At 49.6% G+C, this 21,275-nt stretch overlaps 1 pseudogene; it reads left to right on the top strand.

The window, feature by feature from the left end:
* Window positions 1-274: 274 nt before the first annotated feature.
* Window positions 275-14,670, top strand: LOC149363293 (uncharacterized; annotated as a pseudogene).
* Window positions 14,671-21,275: the final 6,605 nt, after the last annotated feature.

Here is a 21,275-nt window from a genome sequence, read left to right as displayed (position 1 = left end):
GCGTAAAGCGCTTCGCCGGTGTGTGATCAAGCCCGCCCAGCAAGTACCTGCAGTCACTGCTCAAGGGCACATGCAACCAGACACCGCCGCCGCTACTGCCTCCGATTTTGCGGATGCTCGTACGAACAAACCCTCTGGAACCGAGCGCGAGACCCCGAGCCTCAGAGACGTACAGCCCGACAATATCGCAACCCTGCCGGACGACTCCGCTAATCCTGTTCCATGCGAGGCACAGCCCGCTGTGCCTCGCATGGAACAGCCGAAGGAACAGCCGATGTCATCGCCACATCCTGAGGGCAAATACCCGCCAAGAATACGTAGATCCAGCACCCAGTGTAAGGCTAGGCGGTCGGGCTCTGTTGCTAGTTTACCGAGAGGATAACCGACGTCTACGACGCATCCTGAGGACAGGCGCCCGCCAGGCAGGCGCAGATACAGCACTGGGAGTGAGACTCGGCGGTCGGGATCCGATGCTAGTTTGCCAGGGGGTGGCCAGACAACTCTTTCTAGCAAGCGCAGTGCTTCAGACGGTAGCCTTACGGTGCCCACATCAACGCAGCCGAACCCTGCCTAGAATCATAGGCCATCGATGCGGATGGATTCCAGACCGCAACGTCGACTGTCGCTATCTTCACTGAGGTCGTTGACGACAGATGACCAGGGATCTCAGCGCCCACCGTCGCTGTCTTCTTTAAGGTCATCCACCAAGGAGGAGTTGGGGTCTCACCGCCAACGGTCTATGTCGTCCTTCATTCAAGGCCTTAAGACCTTCAGCAATGAACGCCACGGAGAGCGGCACTCTAAGGTAAATGCCTGAAGGCTATCGTGCCACACTAGATTGTTTAGTGCATGCATGCGTTGTTTGCGTTACGTTCTAGTCGTGTGCACAGAGCATTCGGGCTCCATCTCCGAACAGTACATTCTTGAAGATCCGTTCACTGCACGAAAACAGGTACGACAGCTGCAATCGCTTGCGACTTATGTCAGTTTCCAGTTCTCGTTGCGTTGTTGTAACAGCGATACGTGACAAATCTGCTCACCCTCCGGGTCTACCGGAACGTTAACAAAACTACATCAAAAACCGACAACAAACTAAGAAGAGTTTGTAGCGGGCACGATGGTATACGTTTGGCGCGTCGGTCCTGACCGTGACGGCAGCGAAACACCCGCCAGTTATGAAATTTGGCAAGCATTGCTCTCTGGTTCCGCTTAGTTGCTGCCCTTACATTGCTGCTTGGGAGCTCATCCTTTGTAATTATTCGCAGATGATGTCCTATATTCATCATGGTCCAGTAAGCTTTTCTAATAGGGGTGGCTCTCATTTTTCCCTGCCAACGTACGAAACTTAGTGTTTAGTAAACGTTGCAGGATTTTAGAACAGCTGTTTGACTATGGAGCACGCCGTATTTTTCTGTCACTTCTTTTTCGATTATTTGCTGAATCATGCATGCTGTGCTGCTTCTTCTGGAGGAGTTTTCCGTGGTAGTTAAGATCTCGATCCTGGACACCATTCTCAGTCTAGAGCATATTAACGGGTATTTAGCCAGACTCAATACTAGGTGTGTGCGAATCTTCGGAAATTGCGAATACCGAATCGATATCCTTGTATTCGATTATTCGAACAAATGAACTAGTCCATGTCCAGAAATATTAAAAATGAATCGAATATGTCCTGGAGTTTTCGAATATTTTTTAAAAATAATTTTCGTGAAATTCGAATAAGAGCAGTCGTATTTTTCTTCCACGACTATACCAAAAGCTCTCTGCGTCTCCCGTAACCGAAAGTAGAGTAAGTATGAAATGTTTACGGGCATAACACATTGGTTGTAGATGGTACTAGTCAAAATCTTGGAATGGGTCTAGTGTTCAACACACCACACCACACATACTGTGCATTGGTCCATGTGTTGGCAATAATTTCCTGTGAGTGTCTGGGGAATCTCTTCCGCCCTGCCTCGTCAGCTGTATCCGGTTTCTGTCAGGCTCCATTGCTCGGCTTAAGCAGCTGTGACGGTGGCGGTATTGAAATGCAGGACGACGCAGAAGCGTACGCGGACACGACGAGACGCAGGCCAGACAAGAATGTGTATGCAGCGCGTTCGAATACTCCGCTAGCGTGTATAGATCTGCCTGTCAAAGGGGGAAACGTCATGAGCTGAAGGCCCAGCGGCCAGTCTTTTACATGCGTGATTGTGGGACCGCTGCGTCATCCTTGGGGACGGCGCGGAAGCAGTTTTTCCGCATAAAGCCCTTCTCGCCCTGGAGCTCCCCTCTTGCTCTAAGCGGCCCTCTCTCTCAGAGAGTGTCGTTAAATCTCGTACGGTGCCCGGATGCTCTCGTTTCAGCTCCCGGATGTGTGGAATTCAATGCCCAGGTATTGGCTCTCGGTATCGGCGTGACGTCACCACACTGCCGACAACGGGAGCTAAAATCATTTCATGCTTAAAACAGGGGCCGTACACCACGCGTATCATGCTGCCAAAATCGGTGTGCGCAGGATGGAACGTTCAGCGCCGCGGTGCGGGCCATTCGCGCAGCGGCGTTCATAACCCTCACACATGGCCTCAGAGATTGGACGACGAATCAAGGCCCAGGCAAGCTCAGCAAACCTGGCCTTCAAGCTTGACTTCGGAGGCCACGTAGCTCTCGGCTGTCTCTTTATCTTCCGTTATTGACAGCAAAAGGTACTTTTCCTATGTGCATAACATGACAGTGATGAAGTTAATACACTGACTTTGTGTTGCAACCCAAAATTGGAGATGAATGTTGCGTCTTTTAACGGATACAGCTGTAACTGAGAAAACAGCGCTTCGCTGTTTCTCACGATCGGTCATTGAATATTCTCAAAATTAGCGAACACTCGTAAAAAATTGGCAGAGGCTCAGCTTGGTTAAGCCCGGAAATTGCGAAAGGAACTTCTTCCGTTTCTTCAGCCCGCATCCACCGTGTCTACCACCGCTCTGCGCCGACGGCACGAGCTGGAGCTCTGTTTATACAACTGGTATGATGAAATTGTGTCGTTCCATACTATTAATAGATTCTTCACCCATTGAAGTATCTTCGGCATTAAGAGCGTGCATGAAACTTGTCTCCAAATTGGCTATCTCCATAGTTTCGCTACCGTTAACACCACTCATTAAACATGACCCTGCTCTTTTAGATGCACCCGCATCAAGCGATGTTGACCGGCGTGCTCGCCAGGCTGCTTCATACGCACGTTGTTTAGCTAGCCGTTCTTCCCGTTCTTCGTCTGTTTCTTCGGCGCGGCGCCGTCGCTTGGCCGCAGAAGATCATTCTAGCCTCGCCTTGTACACATCATCCGACATAGCGCACTGAGAGGAGCGCAGCTGCAGCCCCCCCCCCCCCCCCCCCCCGTTTTATGGATGGATGGAAGTATGGATAGGAGCGCCCTCTTTGAAACGGGGCGGTGGCAATTGCCACCATGCTCAGCTTTTCTTTCTTTACTATTTTTTTTGTTTACTGTGTTGGCAATTCTCATTAAGATTCGCCATCATCTTTACCTACGGTTTCCTACAATTCTAACCTTATGCCACATTTCTGCTTTTCAGCCACCAATCCTCCAATCGCTTTTTGCTAACTTCCACTGCAGATCTATTTACATGACCATTGTTATCTTTAAGCCCTACGGCCTCAGGAAGAGTGACTGTGCCTGCATCGACATCCGGATGGATACCATCACATTTTAGTATGAGGTGTTCAATTGTTTCCACAGATCTACCACACACTGCACATGTGTCATCTTCTTCGTTAAATTTCTTTTTGTAGCTGCGCGTTCTAAGACACCCTGACCTAGCTTCAAAAAGTAGGGCACTGCCTCTTGAGTTATCATAGAAAAATTCTTTCCTGATCTGCCTTTTCCAGTATCGATATAGTTTTACACTATGTTTGTTTTTCATTGAATTCATCCAATTTTTAACTTCCGCAATTTTAACCTGTCGTTTAATGCTCTTTCTTTCTCCGTCCTCATGACCGGCATACTTACTGGTTAGTTTTCTATAGCCTTAGTCGCTTTGGGACGTTAAACCCTATAAACCAAACCAAACCAGTTCTTTTCCGCCACTGTGAGTCAGCGCTCTTTCTGTATAATATTTAAATACCTTAGCTGCCCACCTGTTATTGTCCAATTTCCTCAGGCGTTCTTCATATAGTATCTTACTCTTAGCTTCCCGTGCTTCGAACGATGCCCAGCCCATATCCCCTTGTACTGCCTCGTTTGTGGTTTTTTCCGTGGGCGCCTAGTGCTAATCTTCCAACAGCTCTCTGATTTACGTCTACTCTCGAGTGAACTTCTGCCCTTAAGCACAGAACCGCATTACCGAAAGTAAGTCCCGGCACCATTATTCCTTTCCAAATACCTTTTAGTACTTCATATTTGTTGTACCCCCATAATGCCCTATGTTTCATTATCCCGGCGTCTCTTCGTCCTTTTGCCCTAAGAGCCTGTTCATGCTTTTCCGTGTATAGCTGCCCTTCGTTTAGCCATATCCCGAGGTATTTGTATTCGGCCACTTTGGGTATTTCGTGGCCTTGTATTTTAAGCACCTGATAAGTTGTATCGTTAAAAATCATCACACCTGATTTAGTTGCGCTAAAACTGAATCCTAGAGCATCTCCTTCGTCTCCACAGCAATTAACCAAAGTTTGTAAATCTTCCTGGCTATCTGCTAACAGTACAATATCGTCCGCGTACATTAAACCCGGGAGTGAGTGCTCAACTACATTTCCGCCTAATCTGTACGACAGATTATAACCTAGATTACTTTCTTCTAGCCTTCTTTCCATATTTACCACGTAGAGCATGAACAGCAGCGGTGATAGAGGACAACCTTGGCTTAATCATTTGTGCACCCCCCCCCCCCCCCAGTTGTGGTACTTTTTTTCCCTTCCCATGTAATTTCAACTTCATTATCTCGGTAGATTTCCTGTAGAAATTCAATTACCTCATGACCGATACCTAAATCTTTCAATATGCCCCACAGGAGTTCCCTGTTCACGTTATCGTATGCACCGCTTATGTCCAGAACGGCTAAAAACAGAGGTCTGTTTTCCGCCTTAGCTATTTCTATGCATTGGGTAAGCACGAACAGGCTATCATCTAAACGCCAACCCCTTCTGAACCCATTCTGAAGTTCTCCGAGTATCCGATTACCTTCTACCCATGCCTGCATTTTTAATTTCACCGCCTGCATTGCCAGCCTGTACATAACAGATGTTATCGTAATCGGACGGAAGGATTTTGTGTTCATCTTATCTCCTTTCCCTTTATAAATCAATTTCATTTTACTCTGTCTCCAGCTGTGCGGAATTTTCTGATTTGTTATGACTGTCTCCAAAGCTTTTATCAGCGCTTCCTTGCTTCTTGGGCCAAGTTCATTAATCAGCTTAATTGGAATTTCGTCTATCCCTACGGTTGTGGTTCTAGGAATATTCGCTTCCGCCTTTTCCTAGTTAAGACTAGTCAGTTGTAAGCTGTTCTCTGTTGTGCTGTCCTGTGCTGCCGCCTCACTTGTGGAGATTACCCCATTGTCGATGCTAAAGACGCAGCTATAAATGACGTAATGTAGTTCACAGCATCGTCTCCCTCTAAATATTTTCCCTCAGCATCTATAATCTGTTCCTGCGTTCTTTGATTTGTTTTTCCCAACTAGCTTATATGGTTCCAGAATTTTCTTGGCCCCCCTTTATTTGCCTCGCGAACTTCAGCCAGCCATTTATCAGAGGACTGCTTCATTATAGTCTCGGCAGCGGCGCAGCTGGCGTGTAAAGCTGTACCTCCGCCATCGATGGCGCGAGCTGGGGCCCCGTCTCTCGGTCTGTCGTGACGTCACACGGTCACGTGACGCGCCGCTGTGTAAGGAGGCGCCCCGACCATCGATGGCAGAAAAGTGCAAGCAGTATTGATTTCGCAATAAAATATCCGATGCGTATTCGATTCGGTTCTCTCACTGTTCGATTCGTATTCGATTTGGTTTTTAGCTAAACTAGTATTCCATTCGATAGCAAACCTACAGTATTCGTATTCAATTCGGTTTGGTAAAAAGACTATTCGCACACCCGTACGCCAAGGCTCCTCTTCCCAACATGGTTCGAAATCAGTGGTTACCGTGTTCGTCGACAGGCATGTAAAGGTCGACAATTACGTTGTTCTGCAGCGTCAAAACGGGAAATGCACTGCACTAATCAGTAGTTAAGGTAAGGATCACGGCCACTTTTTAATGTTGCAGACCCGAAAGTTTGGCAAGTTTATGCGTATTCATCTTCGAACTCCAGCACGACTGACATTCCTGTACAGGGAGGCAATTGAACCAACCCCAAATATCGTATTGACACCAAGAGCCGGTGGAGGGTTGAAGGAAGGGCACACAAGCACTATCAGTGCAGGCACAGCTCAGCGAACCGACGCTCGAGCAGGAGAAGATGACGAAGACAGGCGGATGCCAACACACCTAGTCCGACGGCGTGGCGGCGCCAGTAAATGACCAACAGTGTGGCAATACGAAGGTTTATCTCTGCGAGCAAGGACTTCTTACACATGCATAAACTAGAAAAAAAAAGCGCACACAGTCAAAAAGAAGGAGATAAACTGAGTACAAAACCACTGGCTCTGCGCACGAATGAACAAAGGGGAAAAACCTCGTCATTGCGTCTGGAACGAGTGGTTGAATGCTATCATGAGACCAAGGTGTCGGGGATAAAAGGCGATGGACGAATGACCGATCCACGCCACCTTCTCTGCGACATGGAACGCTTCTGCTTTCTCTTGTGCCCTGGTATCGGTGTCGAAGCAAGATGCCTGTATCCCTGAACAAAGGCTCACCCCCGCGGTCACGGTAACGGACATCGAGGTGCGACAATTTGTTGCGTTGCTGCATTCTTGCAGATCCCCACGTTCACAGAAAGCACCATCTGCTCGACAGGTGGGCTCGGTGACTGCAATACGGCGCAGGCACCTAAACCACTCACTTTTGCGATGCAGATAACCATCCTTCTGTTTGCCAGACTGCTGCTGCCGTCGCTGGCGTGCCTACCTATGGCGGCGTCATCGCCAAGCGTACTGCCACGCAACGGATATGGATACGGCTACTACCACCAGACACCCGTCAGCCGCACTCCACCGCTGTATCTGCCGCTTGAGCGACTTCTGGAACTCACCAGATCATGGGTTACCGCATCATCATCGACAGCATCACCATGTTTAAAAGGGCATCATCCGCCGACGCGAATCTGTGAGCTCGGTGACTGCACTACGGCGCAGGCACCTAAACCACTCACTTTCGCGATGCAGGTCAGTAAACCGTATGTCCTCTTCGCTAAAAAATCAAGTAACTGTATGCTAGTGCAGTTCCCGAGCCCCCAGTGCTGTGTTTCCATTGTTGTTGTGTGCGCTCGTGTAATTCATTCTTTGTTAATGTTATCAGGCGACGTCGAAACTAACCCTGGTCCCGAAGACACGGCTGCTGCACTGGCTGCATTAGAGAAATTAACCGCCAGCCAGACACGACTGATTGCCGAGATACAGGGATTGAAAATCCAGCTAAGCAAGACGGATGAAACCATTACTGACCTAAACAAACGAATGGCTGAACTAGAAACACACTATCAAACACTTAATCTCTTAAGAACAGATATGGATGTAATGCAAGCAAACGCAATAGCCATGAATAATAAGATACACGAACTGGAAGCACACCTAGACGACGCAGAAAATAGATCTCGCAGGAATAATCTTATTTTTTATGGCATCCCCGACAATAGCAGTGAACCATGGGCTGAGTCCGAAAAACTAGTTTTTGCTATCTGTCAAAATAATCAAGGTATACGGGTGGAACCTACCGACATGGGGAGCCTGCGCTGCCCAGGTGGCACTGCAGTTATTTCACTATTCGACTAAAAACTGCTTTCGTCAGTCGCTTGGGCCGCTACAAACGCCGGGCACATTCTCAACGATTAGAAGCCCGCGTTTGGTTGATAGCACTATTTGCCTCGCTTCTGTAGACAAAACCCAGATAACTGACACGCACCACGTGTGGCTTCGACAGAGCGCAGAAGCTCACGCCAATAAGCTCGGGAAGGTGGCGTGGAATAGCACTACGAGTGCACCAAAAACTGCTTGCGCCTCTCGCTATGCTGCGTGTTACGGCGCTGCAATCGACACGGCAAACTTCAGCGCAGGTTCCCCATAGAAAGAGCACATCGTCTTGGTAATCACTCAGCCGATCGAACTCGTCCTGTAATAGTAAAATTCTTGTCGTACAAAATCAAAAGCGCTCTTCTATCAAATGGCCGGAAATTTAAAAACACCAGTTACAGTATTTTGTGAAGACTTTTCCCGCCCCGTTCAACACGCGCGGAAGCAATTGCTAACATTTGCCAAAGCACTCTGACAAGTACTCTTTACGCTTCAAAACATTGCATATCGGATCAAAACGCTACACTTTCGACGCATCGTCTGATACTGTTAAAGAAGTCACATAGCAGTTGCCTAGTCACCAACCATCAACAAAACGTCGACCTACCACGCCCCGCAATGTTCTTTCGTTTTCCATAACATCCATTAACATCCGAAGCTTCCTTCCTAAACGTGAACTCGTATCAAACGTCAACTCGTCATCCAGGAGCAACATACTCATATTAACAGAAACTTGGCTAAAAAGTGATGTAACAGATGGTGAAGCCCTAACTGATTTGCCTGATTTCAATGTATATAGAAATGATCGGAAAGATTCGCGGGGGGGGGGGGGGGGGGGGGGGGGGGTGTCCTTGCTGCAGTTCATAGGGATATATCATGCTCTGTTGTTGACGTCACTTCTGACTTCGAGTCATTATGGCTCATTTGTCGCACTCCCCCCCGTAACAGTACTGCTCGGCGTTTGCTACAGACCTCCGCATTCTAATCCTTACATCCCACGTCATCTCAATAATACAATTCATAAACTTCTTTCCACATATTCAAATGCTTACATCCTTCTTTTTGGTGATTTTAACTACCCTAACATTGACTGGCAGAACTTAAATAGCTCTGAAATAACATGCCATGCATAGGCAAAGAATTTTATCGAAATGTGTCTAAATTTTAACCTTACCGAGTTAGTGTCGCAGCCAACCCGTGTGACACAAGAATCAGCAAACACACTCGACCTGATATTAGCCAATATCCCCCAAAAACTAACATATATCAGTTTTCTTCCGGAAATCAGGGACCCCAAAGTCATACATGCTCTCTTTTCACTTCACTCTACTAAAAAACCGACATCTGAAAAAACAGTACGTCTATACGATAAAGGCAACTATAACGCAATAACTGCAGGTCTTAACACCTTTTTTTCCGAATATGAATCCGCATTTCACAATCGCTCAATTCATGAAAACTGGTCAATCTTCAAGAACAAATGAAACAATCTCACTGATACGTTTGTCCCGATGATTACTTTTCACACTAACCACAATAAACCCTTGTTTACTAGGCCCTTAGAACGCCTAGAAAACAAAAAGAAACGATTTTTTCGCTCCGACAAATGCATCGACACGCCTGCCGCATGAGAAAAATATTACGAAATCGAAAAATTAAACTTAAATTCCGCTCGTAATGCCAAGCACTCATTTTATCACCACGACTTACCAAACCTACTAATAAGCAACCCAAAGCAATTTTGGCAGGTCTTAAATCCTACGCACCGTTCCCATATTGTGTTAACTAATGACTTGCATGAGCCTGTTGCTGATTACGACTGTGCAGATGTTTTTAACTATGCATTCGCATCTGTCTTCACCACCGAATTTGACGCGCCTCCACACTTATCATCCTTTAACTTGGAATCCTTCATGCCGGCTATCACCTTCAGCGAAGAAGGCATCTCATCCATAATTCATAATATGAAACTTTCGCCTGCAGCTGGTACGGACCTAACCAAGTCAAAACTTTTGAAAAATGTGAACGCTATTTGTGCAGCCTATTTATGTCTCCTTTTTTTACAGTCACTGTCTTCAAGAATCATTCTAGCTGACTGGAAACAGGGCAAGGTCGTTCTAGTCCACAAATCGGGTAACAGAGACTCAGCTTCGAATTACCGCCCCATTTCCTTAACTAGCGTACCGTGTAAAATAATGCAGCACGACATATACTCACAAATCATCAATTTCCTTGACGCAAACGAATTTTTCCATCCTTCACAACACGGATTCCGCAAGGGCCTCTCATGCGAAACCCAACTAGCCCTCTTCCTTCATGACTTACATGCTAATCTCGACCTTAACATGCAGACTGATGCCATTTTTCTAGATTTTACGAAAGCTTTTGACAAGGTCCCTCACCACCAACTACTACTAAAACTTTCGCAGCTCAACCTTAGGTACACGCTAATATTTTAAAATGGATTGAAGAATTTCTAACTAATCGCTCGCTGTCAGTCTATGTTAACGGCCACCTGTCTAAGTCCATCCCAGAAACATCCGGTGTCCCACAAGGATCTGTCCTTGGTCCCCTTCTATTCCTAATATATATTAACGACTTGCCCATGCATGTTTCTTGCACAATTAGAATGTTCGCCGATGATTGTGTCATTTACCGTATCATTAACAATCGCGATGATCAACACACCCTTCAGGCAGATCTTAACAATGTATTAAACTGGTGCAATAATTGGTTGAGGTCCCTTAATCCTACTTAATGCAAACTCATGTCTTTTTCTCGTCATCGTAACCCTTATCGCTTTTATTACTCTGTTTCTAATACACCGATTGAGCAAACAGAATCGTACAAATATCTAAGAATCACCGTCTCTCCTGATCTCTCATGGCGAACTCATATTAGAAACATCATTTCAGCATCAAATAAAACACTGGGCTTCCTTAAGCGTCACCTACGTCTTGCCCCACCTGAAATAAAGCTGCTCGTGTACAAATCATTGGCAAGACCGAAATTAGAATATGCATCTGCCACCTGGAACTCGCATCAAGCATATCTAATCACTGCATTGGAATCTGTTCAAAATTGTGCTGTCCGGTTCAATCATTCCTCATACTCGTACGACACCAGTGTTTCAACTTTGAAAAGAAATCCGTATTGCCACTCCTTTCATTTCGTCGCCGCATCGCTAGCCTCGCTCTTTTTCACAAGTTTTTTAATTCTTCTCTGAATCAAGCACCATACATCACAGCCGCAGCACGCATATCTCACCGCACCAGTCACCCATTGCAAGTTGCACGCCCACTATCGCACACTACTACTTTTTCTGCTTCGCTCCTTTCTTGAACAGCTTCAGACTGGAACGGCCTTCCCTATGAAATCGTCGTCATCGCTTCGCCATCTGTTTTTCAAGCGCGTGTATCCCCATTTTGCACATATTCAAGTGTATTCCCACCCCGTATGTAACACCCCCTGAAAAGGGGGCCTTTAAGGAATAAAACTGAAACTCAAGCTGAAATATTCATGACAGACACAATCGATACACGACGCTTTCTAGGCAAGTTACAAGCGGTCAGGAACATTCGCACTCCGCACATCTTTCTTGCGGTATGGAAGACAACAGTTTGCATCGCAGCTACCCGCTGCTCACCTAGACCGGATGAATCATGCACGTGCGTTAAAACCGTAGGTACCGCAGTTAACGGCGCTTTGCACATGCAACTGCCATGACGCTATGAGCCGAATTCCACTAAGATACGGCATGTACAGCCGTTTATTTTACCTCATAAAAGTGGATGACTGGACGAGACGCTAAAGAGAGAGGAAGACAACCTGAGCCAACTATAGCCTGTCTTGCCTTGATACAGTTAATTTCTTGCAGATACTTGTGGGCTCTTCGTTATGTATAAGAGCGTGTGGTGTACTCCTCCCTTTGTGTCTCTCCCGGTCTGCGCTCTTTTTCACCATTATTAATCTGCACCAACCAGCCCAAACTTCTAATATGCCTTTTTTTTTCCTCCATCCCCGTCGCATCAGCCAGAGCCAATCTTGGCGCCGCTGCCCCTATGGGACAAAGTCTCCGAAACTATGTTTCGTGGGGTGCGCCAACTGGTATAGGTTTCATTTCTTTTCTATTTTTTTGTGTGTTTTGGTTATTTTGGCTTTTGACTGTAAAACATTTTATTCAGCGAAAAGAGTTTGGTAGGAGGTCGCGTTAAGTGGTCGAGAGTACATAGCCCTCGGCGACTTGTCAACCCACTGCACCGCCAGAACTTGCGTTCTGGGGTCAGGGCTAGCACCACAGCTCGAGAGAAGGAGCGGTAACTAGATCACTCGTAGATGGCCCTGTTTTAAAATCCAACAAGAGGTGATCCCAGCTGCCTAGCTGGCCGCAGTATTTACAGTTCGGGTTTTACAGTATTTACAGTATTTACAGTACGGATAAATGTGCGTGAGGAGTGATGAGATGCGAATCGATCTCGTCTGTAGAAGACGACACGTAATCTCTTGTTCTTTAGTCAGGCTTTTGTCCGGAGGTGTGCGGGGGGGGGGGGGGGGGTGTTTTCACTAGTTTAAAATGACTGGTGAGATCATGATATGTGGAGTCCTTCGTGAAATTCAGGAAGCAGACTCATCCACTGCCCGGTAGACCAAAATCTCGGGCTTTATTGTGGGCTGCCTCGTTTCCCGGGCTGCCTCGTTTCCCGGACTCCACGAATGGGCTGGGACCCATATCAGTTCGGAATAATTTGGTGGCGTTAAGGATTCTGAAGGAGGAGCATGAAATTCGCCCTTTTGCTAATATACTGACAATTATTTTGGAGGTGTTGAGAATGGTACTCTCTTGGGTATACGCTAGGGCGAGGGCTATAGCTGCCTCTTCTGCCGTTTCAGAAGATTTCGTTTTGATCGAGACGATGTGGTCACATTCTCTTTCACAGCCACAACTGCAAAGGCATTCGTATGTTTCTATTCTGCCGCATACACATAAATTGCTCCAGCGCACTGTCCGTATTTATTATGTAAGGCTTTGGCTCGTGCTTGTCTACTAGCCTCATGGTGTACGGGGTGCTGTTTTTTGGAAGTGTTTTGGCTGATTTTCCGGTTTATTCCTGTATAAAAAGCCCGCGTTCGCAGAAGTCAAGTTTCAGTTCACAGCGCATGAACGTCCTCGGTTTCGCGAGACGTTTGTTATGCCCGCGTGTTCCGGGATCTGTGCTAACACTTGAAAAGCGCGTTGCATAGGGGCAGTCTGTAAAATGGTTTGTTTTCAACCATGTCAAAACTTACGAGGGCGCCGTTTGTATTTCAAAAAGCGCAGATTCACGGGTTATGTAGAGGCATTCTCACAATCTAGACGTCTTATCTGGCATTCTTGGACTATGTCCGAAATTCTAGGAGAAAAATTTTGAAAATTAGAAAATTGTAAGAACCTTTTATGGAAACATTGAAGGTAATGCAACATTCTTCTCATATGTAGCAAAATCTTTTTGTTTTAAAGCGCTTTCATCGATCGCATCGAACAGTCAAGACTGCAATAGAAAACAAATTTGGAATGCTTTTGACAATAGCAAAAATGTTAGAAGAAAAAAAAAGACCGCCATTGGGTCATCTGCAGATATTCTATGAAAAACTTGCGTTTATAAACGGTTTCCCGCTGAAACACGCTTTTGTCCAGAATTGTTGGGTATGTGGGGGGAAGACATCACGCTACGATAGCGCACTTAACGGCAAGGATTTTCACTGGATGTGATTAGCTGTGTTTCCCCTCGCAGGGACCACCTACTCTTGGCGTCGTGTTCACGGCCGCTGGAGTACCGTTTAGGAAGCGGGATATCGTCATTGCGGCTTTGTTCGTGGCGGCAGTGACAGTCGTGATCGTTGCCGCTGTGATCACGCTGACGGGATCCAATGAGCCAGAGCCTCCAAAGCAGATCTGCAAAACGAAAAACTGTTTCGGGCACGCCTGGCTGCTTACCTCCAAGCTGAACCACAGTCTCGACCCATGCCGAAACTTCAGCGCTTACGTTTGCTCCGCCTGGTCTCCCCCCGAGCGCTACCTCGAGCATTCCAACTCGGCCATGGACGACGTGAGCAAATCCTGGTTCCGACCTTTCCACGCCATGTTGGCCGATGACTCGCGGATTATCAGCGCCGGACGCAAACCACTCACCATGTACTCCCCTTGCATGGGCGAGCAGTCGCAGTACGGCTCTAACGTGGCCATATTCTGGAAGTTCTTCAATCAATGCCGGCTGTCCTGGCCAGGTGAACAAGAGCCAGGAGACACCAGAGCCCTCGACGTACTGCTGACGTTGGCGTTCAAGTGGCACGTTTCCCTCTTGTTTCAAGTGAGGGTAGTGCGTATGCCGTCCATGTTGAAGTGGCGCTTTACCATTGATCCCGGTTCGCTCATACCTCTCATATTCCAACACCACGTCACGATTAAAGAGGCCGGAGGGTACACGAATTACTGGTCCGCATTTTTCTTTATCCTTAGCGACGAACAGACCGAGGCTAAGATAAACAAGACGCTCATCGATACAGCAATTGCAATGGAAGGGGATGTATTCAAAAAGCTTCTGACTGCAATGCAGCCTCCGGTTGTCCAGCCTGCGCTGGTTTCAATCACGCAGATAGGATCCTATACTCCACCGCTAGCCTCCGACCAGTGGCTTAGGGCTTTCAGGCAAACTCAGCTCGAGCCCGCGGAGATGCACCAACAGGAAGGGTCTGATCGATAGCGATAGAGAAAGAGGCGCGACGGGTTGATAACTGCATTCATTTGGTTGTGCCGAAGAAGGCGAGCCTCCGGCACCGTGAGTGATTGATGAGGAAGAGGGTAAAGGCGTTTATCTAGACGGAGCTCGAGGTAGACCTCTTTTATGGTGCGGCAAAGTGTGAGTCTCCCACCGTCCTTCGAGGGCTTGGGCCAGGGGATCAACGGTGCCCGGAAAAGTGTGTCGCGGGCGAGTTGATGGGCCAGCTCATTGCCGTCAATCCCTGAATGCCCAGGGACCCAGCGTAGGAAAACCATGGAAGGCTGCAATGCGGAGACCGCTCGTTCTACCTCCTGTTGGAGAGAAGGGGTTAGGGTGCGTTTCTGTATGTGGTGTATAGCGGCTTGTGAGTCTGAATAGACTGTAAACTCTTGGAGAGGGAAGGAGAGCAAATGACTGAAGGGCATGTGCAACGGCAAGGACCTCGAGGGACAGTGCATCCGGAGGGTGTAGATACGGCTCTCTGGTGTGGGTTTCAGGAGCGGGGAGGTGGGGATGGTACAGGGCGTAGCCGCAGGAACGTCGAGGAGCCACGAAGGAGGAATCCGTGTAGGCTACACCCGGGGTATCAAAGAGAGGGGAATGGGGCAGCGCGGCCGCATGACGACGGCTGGCGTGCAGGACGGTGGACATGTTGGTCGGGAGGGAGAAGATACGAAGATTGGGAGCCGGGGTTGGAATAGGAGAGGTAAAAGGGGCGATGTGAATGGGCGAGATACCCGCTTGAGTCAGTAACCACTGACCTTGGCGGGTAAGTTAAAAGCGGGCAAGCTGCGAGTCACGATGGAGAGAGAGAAGAGAACGGAGAGGATGAAAGAGGCCTGTGGCAAAGATCTTAGCGGTAGAGATAGTGATAGGGAGGTTGAGAGCTGCCTTGTAGAGGCCCACAAGGGCAGTCTCGAGAGTGTTAAGTTGAGTCTGATTGAAGGAAATGTAGGGTGCAAAGTACAAGACCTTGTTGAGGGCCAGCGCGTGGGCAACTCGGCACGCATGAGCCTCGTGGAGACCTGAGCGCCGAGTGACCACGCGCCGCAGTAGGTAAGTAACGGAGTGGCAGAATGTGACAGCGTGGTGGAGGGCTTGCACGTTCTTGGCCGCATGCAAAGGAAAGCCAAGAACTTTGCACTGCGTGGCGACAGGAATGGGAGAGCCAGAAAGGTGGAGAGAGACGAAGTGGTTGTGTGAGCGCTGGTATGAGGAATGGTTGAGAAGGAGAGGCTCGGATTTTTCGGGAGCAGGAGAGAGGCTAGCGGTGGTGAGAAAGGAGTCAATGAGATCTAGGCCACGTTGCAGGGTGTCCTTTACGTGACCGGGAGAGCCCGACGAACACCACAGAGTGATGTCATCGGCGTAAAATATATGATGCAGGTCGGGAATTTCAGCTAGCTCGGAGGCGAGAGGGGCCATAGTAAGACTGAAAAGGGTAGGAGAGAGAACAGCACCTTGAGGAGTGCTACAGGTGAAGTGGGGGGGGGGGGAGGGGTCGGACAGATGGGTGTCTACTCGAAAGCGAGCAACACGTTTAGAGAGGAATTAGCGGATATAAGAGTACATGCAGGAACCACAGTCTAGGGAGGCGAGTTGGGAAAGGATGTGGTCGTGGCAAACACCGTCGAACGCCTTGCGAACATCGACGGTGACAAGCGCGTGAATTTGACTGGGGGTAGGTGACAGAAAGGTGTGCTGGAGAATCAGTAACATGTCCTGTGCACAGACGCGGCGTCGGAAGCCGATGAGAGAATGAGGGAAGAACTCCCTCGCCTCGAGAAAAATAGAGAGGCGACTCAGGGCCATTCTTCGCTCAAGGGTCTTACGAACACACGATGTCAAGGAGATTGGGCGGAGGTTAGAGAGAGAGGGAGGTTTGCCTAGCTTTAGAATCATAAAAATGAGGGAGGAGGTCCAGGAGCTCGGCAAGCAGCCGCTGTCCCAGGCCTCATTGTATGTTTGAAGGAGGAATTCTTTGGCGCCGTCAGGAAGGTTGCGAAGTGTGGTGTATGTAATGGCACCCTCACCGGGAGCCGAGCGGGTAGTATTAGCAGCCAGAGCCGATTCGAGCTCTCGGAGAGTGAAGGGGTGGTCCAAATCGGGATTAGGTCCGCCCGAGTACACCGGGTAGGAGGGTGCCAGGTGTCGGGAGGTAGAGAGAGGCGAGCTGTTCAAAAACATCGGAGGGAGTCCTCTGAGTGAGGGCTTTAGCTTGAGTGGGAGCAAGGGCAGGATTAGTGTCAAGGAGGGATTTGAAGAGAGACCATGTGGATCGCGAATGCAAAGCAGAGTCAAGACGGTCGCAAAGGGCACTCCAGCGAGAGTGCTCGAGTGAGGCGCCGTGGGCGACGATCTCGGCCCGCAGAGCAATGATCCGGGAGGAAAGCTGGGCATTGTGGGGTTGGGAGCGAAAGGAGCGTTGAAGACGTTTACTACGACGCCATAAACGACGCCATTTATTTATGCTATGTACAAGAGAGGTATTGCTTGGACCGTGCCTGAAGGGCCCGGCCCTCACAATCACTAGGAGGGATCCCTAGTCCGGGACCCCTGTTGCCTCTGCGGCGGCTCGGGCTCTTGTCACCATGGCTCGTTGGTCCTGGAGAGTTGAGCAGCCGAGCAGGGCAGCCTCCCAGTCCCCTCGGGTGGGGTGGCAAGATTGGCCGAGTATGCCCACACCATGTGATACGTGTCCGCAAACACTTCCCCACAGTGTGGACACTGGCCCGAAAAGGCCGAATTGAAATGTTTAAGCACTGCCGGGCACAGTACCGCGCTGGTGTAGAGGCGAACAAGCCAACGCTCCTCTGCCTTCTTGAGGCCAAGACAGGGGGCTGGGTATCGGCCTTGAGCGGTTTATACAGGAGAGAGATCTCCCGAAAAGTAATAGCCGGATTAAAATCAGTAGGCGGATCAGGCGTCGAGAGAGGCGATGCCCGGCGGTTAAGCGCGCGGGCGGTAGCGTCCGCTACCTTATTTCCCTCTATCGCCGCACGTGCTGGGGCCCAGATGATGGCGCGCCGGGTTGGGAAATCCCGGTACTCACATCTGTGCAAAATTTGGAAGGCACGATCTGGAATTTGACCTTGTTCAAAATTGTGGCAAGCTCCCTTTGAGTCGGTGATAATGACTCGGGACGTTGGATCTGCGGCTGCAAGTGTGATAGCAACTTCCTCCGCGAATGTAATGTTGGGGGCACGGAAGGTGAGGCCCTGAACTGGGTTGTTTTGGTGGACAACGGCAGCCGTGTAGCAACCCTCATGGTGTCATGCCGCGTCCGGGTAAAATACCCCTGGTCGAGCGCCATACTGCTCGGAAATGGCCGCCACACGCGCGAGGCGGCCGCCATCATGGGCATCTTTTGTCATGTTATTGGGGAGGCGGCGATCCTTTAGTGCGAAGCGCCAGGCCTCGGGCATGGATACCCGCTTCTCCTCTTGGGTTGCGTAATTGATGTGGAGGCGGGTCAGTAGGCGGCTACCCGCACGTGTTTTGCTTAACCGCAAGTATTTATTGCTGAGATGAGCCTCGCGCAGCTCCCCAAAGGTGTTCGTCATCCCCAGGCCGAGGAGACGTTGGTTGGATGTTGCAATTGGGAGGTCGAGAGCTCTCTTATAGATTTTTCGGAGAATCACTTCGAAAGCGTTCTCATCGCATTTGCGCAGGTGGAGGTACGGTGCCGAATACAGGATTCGACTGGTTACGAATGCATTGGCCAGCCGCAGGGCGTCTTTGCATCGCAACCCCCCTCGTTTGTTTGATACCCGGCAGACCATACGGCCCACCTGATCCCCCACCTTGCGGAGTTTCTTCAGCGTGGTGTCAATCTTGCGGTTCCTTTGTATGTAGAGTCCCAGTACTCTGATTTCATCATGGTCAGGTATCGGGCCACTAAGCAGGGAGAGGGCAGTTTTGGTTGTGCACCTTGGATTGGGACGTATGTGCACGAATTCCGATTTGCTCGGGGAGCACTCAAGGCCGCAGCGGTGTGCATAATCGTCCACAATAGCCACCGCTTGCTGCAGGTTGGCCTCGATTTCTGCAACCGAACCATGTGTGTGTGTGTGTCTGAGTAATTGCTTAACATATTGGAATGTGTTGTACCCACAGTTCACTTGGGACAGGATGGAGAGAATATCATGAGTCACATTGTCGAAAGCACCCCGCAAGTCCAATGCGAGGACCACCTTGTCGTCGCTAGGGTGCTCGACGGGATCAAGAATCTCTCTATGAAGTTGCAGCAGCACATCTTGTGCGGACCGGTGTGGGCGGAACCAGTACATGGTGTCTGCAAAGGCGTTGTGCGTTTCTAGGTAGGTGGACAATCTGTCACGGACCATGGTCTCCATCAACTTCCCCACACAAGAAGTGAGAGATATGGGCCATAGGTTGTCGGTGTTGAGAGGTTTGCCTGGTTTTGGTATGAATGTGACGAGAGCCGTCTTCCAATCCACTGGGAGAGGCGTACCTCTCGTCCAGATGGCATTGAAGTATTCGAGCAGCCGCTCGTAGGCCTGTTCGGGTAGGTTAGCGAGAAGTTTCACCGTTACCTTGTCCCTTCCCGGGGATGCCCCTCGTTTCATTTTGGCCAGGGCCGCTTTGAGGTCGTGAAGCTGGAACGTTCGATCCAGCTCTGCGTTCTCAGAACCCGCATAAGAGTACGCCGGACCACGCGAATCCTGGTCTGTGTACAGATATTTGTCTCGGAGCGCGTCAGCCAGTTTGGCTGTGTCTCCGTTGAAGGTGTGAATTGCTCGTTGAAGATGTTTTTGTGTTTGGATGCGGGTTTGGGTCGGATCAATGAGGGCGCGGAATACGCGTCACGTGCTCCGGTTCGACATTTGTCGAGCAGCGGTGTTGCATCGATCTACCCAGTTCGAGTCGGCGAGTTGGGCCTCATACTCTGCCGCTTGTTGGGAGAGTTCCGTGATGCGGATTTTGAGTTGCAGATTATGCTTCTACCAGCGCCACCGGCGGACGAGGCTGTGCCGGGCCTCCCAGAGGTAAGGAGGTGGTTGTCCACTGCCGGGTTCACCTCTGAGAGCTGAACGTGCTGCTCGGTATCTTTGAGTTGGCAGATGAGGTGTTGTGACCAGGTAGTGTAACCTTGATCCGCTATAGGGGTAGGGTTAGTGTAGTTGGATCTGAATTTGGTCCAGTCAAGAAGGGTTGCTTTAGTGTGAGGTCTTGTAATGGGTTTGGTGCGGATTGTGGCCATAAGAATGCAGTAGTCGCTACCCAGGGTTTCCTCGGTGTTGTGCCATTCTGCATATCTAATATTTTTGTTAAAGGTGAGATCTGGGCACGTGTCGCGTGCCACGGAGTTCCCGATGCGAGTTGGTTGTACAGGGTCCGTGTGAAGAGTGAGGCCCAACGTTGACGCAAGTTCTGCCAGCTTGCGTCCTTGTTTTTCTTCACGTATGTATCCCCATAAGGGGCTGGGGGCATTAAAGTCCCCAACGATTATGAGGGGGTCGCTGTTCGCCACCTTTAACGCCCGACTCAATGAGTCTGCAAATGTGACGTTTGGAAGTTTAGGAGAGCTGTAAACATTGAGTACGTGTAATGTGGGTTACAGTTTGCGTAGCGGAAGGACCGTCACCATGACATACGAGAAAATCGCGTTGTAATCCGGGTCCACCGCGGAGGCCGTATAATTTTTATGCACGCAGAGGCAGCTCTGCGCATCGTGCTGATACACTGAGTAATTTGTGAGGGTGGCGGCGTCCCCCGGCTCTTGGAGGATCACTACAGCAGGAGGATTGGGGAACGTTGTTAGGAAAAGCCGTAGGTCGGCCCGCTTAGTACGGGCCTTGAAACCTCTGCGTTCCACTGCAAAATTTGGACAGAGGCCGAATTGCTGCGTGAGTACCATAGCGGTTTATGAATGTCTGCCATGATTATGAGGCGAATTTATGCTTCCTAGGAAGGGGCCCGCCTCTGAGCCGGATGCCCCAATGACAGCAGGTTGCATCACGCTGGGAAGGTTGAGGGCGGGTTCCTGTTCCTCATGTGCGACTTTTGGTCTACCAGCCTTAATATTGGGGCTCCTTATACTCTTGAGTGTGCCGGAGCGCCTGGTAGTTATAGTTTGGTTCGTAATGTGTGCGGCTATAATGGTCGGAATTTTTTTCTAGAGACACCTTGAAGGTGGCTGCGATTTGCATTTTGAAGGCGCAGAATGCGGAGTTCATCTCGGCCTCCAGTGCGCTAACCCTCGCCTCAAGCACAGACTGCGCGGTTGCAGTCTGCACGTTCGCCGGTGTGTCGCTATTCATCTCCTCCACCGCGGGGAGAGTGGGCCTCTGGGCAGGCCAACTCCAACCAACCAACCTCTGGGCAGGAAAATTATGGCGCGCCTCAGCCAGGGCAAGACGCTTCTGTAGGTTAGCGATTTCCACTTTGAGGGCGGAAATTTGGGATTGCTCGGCCGTTTTTGTCGGCGGTTTGGAAGGCGGGGGGGGGGGGGGGATGAGGAGGGGCTGCCCTGCCCTTGCTACTCACCTGGAATCCCCGGATGACGGCTTGCGCCCACGTCCGCGAAGAACCTGGTGGGGGAGCACCCATTCGTTTCTCCACGT

This window comes from Amblyomma mixtum, chromosome 2 (genome assembly GCF_055824585.1).
Source record: "Amblyomma mixtum isolate Tamu chromosome 2, ASM5582458v1, whole genome shotgun sequence".
Taxonomy (NCBI): Eukaryota; Metazoa; Arthropoda; class Arachnida; order Ixodida; family Ixodidae; genus Amblyomma; species Amblyomma mixtum.
The sequence above is the reverse complement of the archived record's forward strand: the minus strand, read 5'-3'. Positions and strand labels throughout refer to the sequence as shown.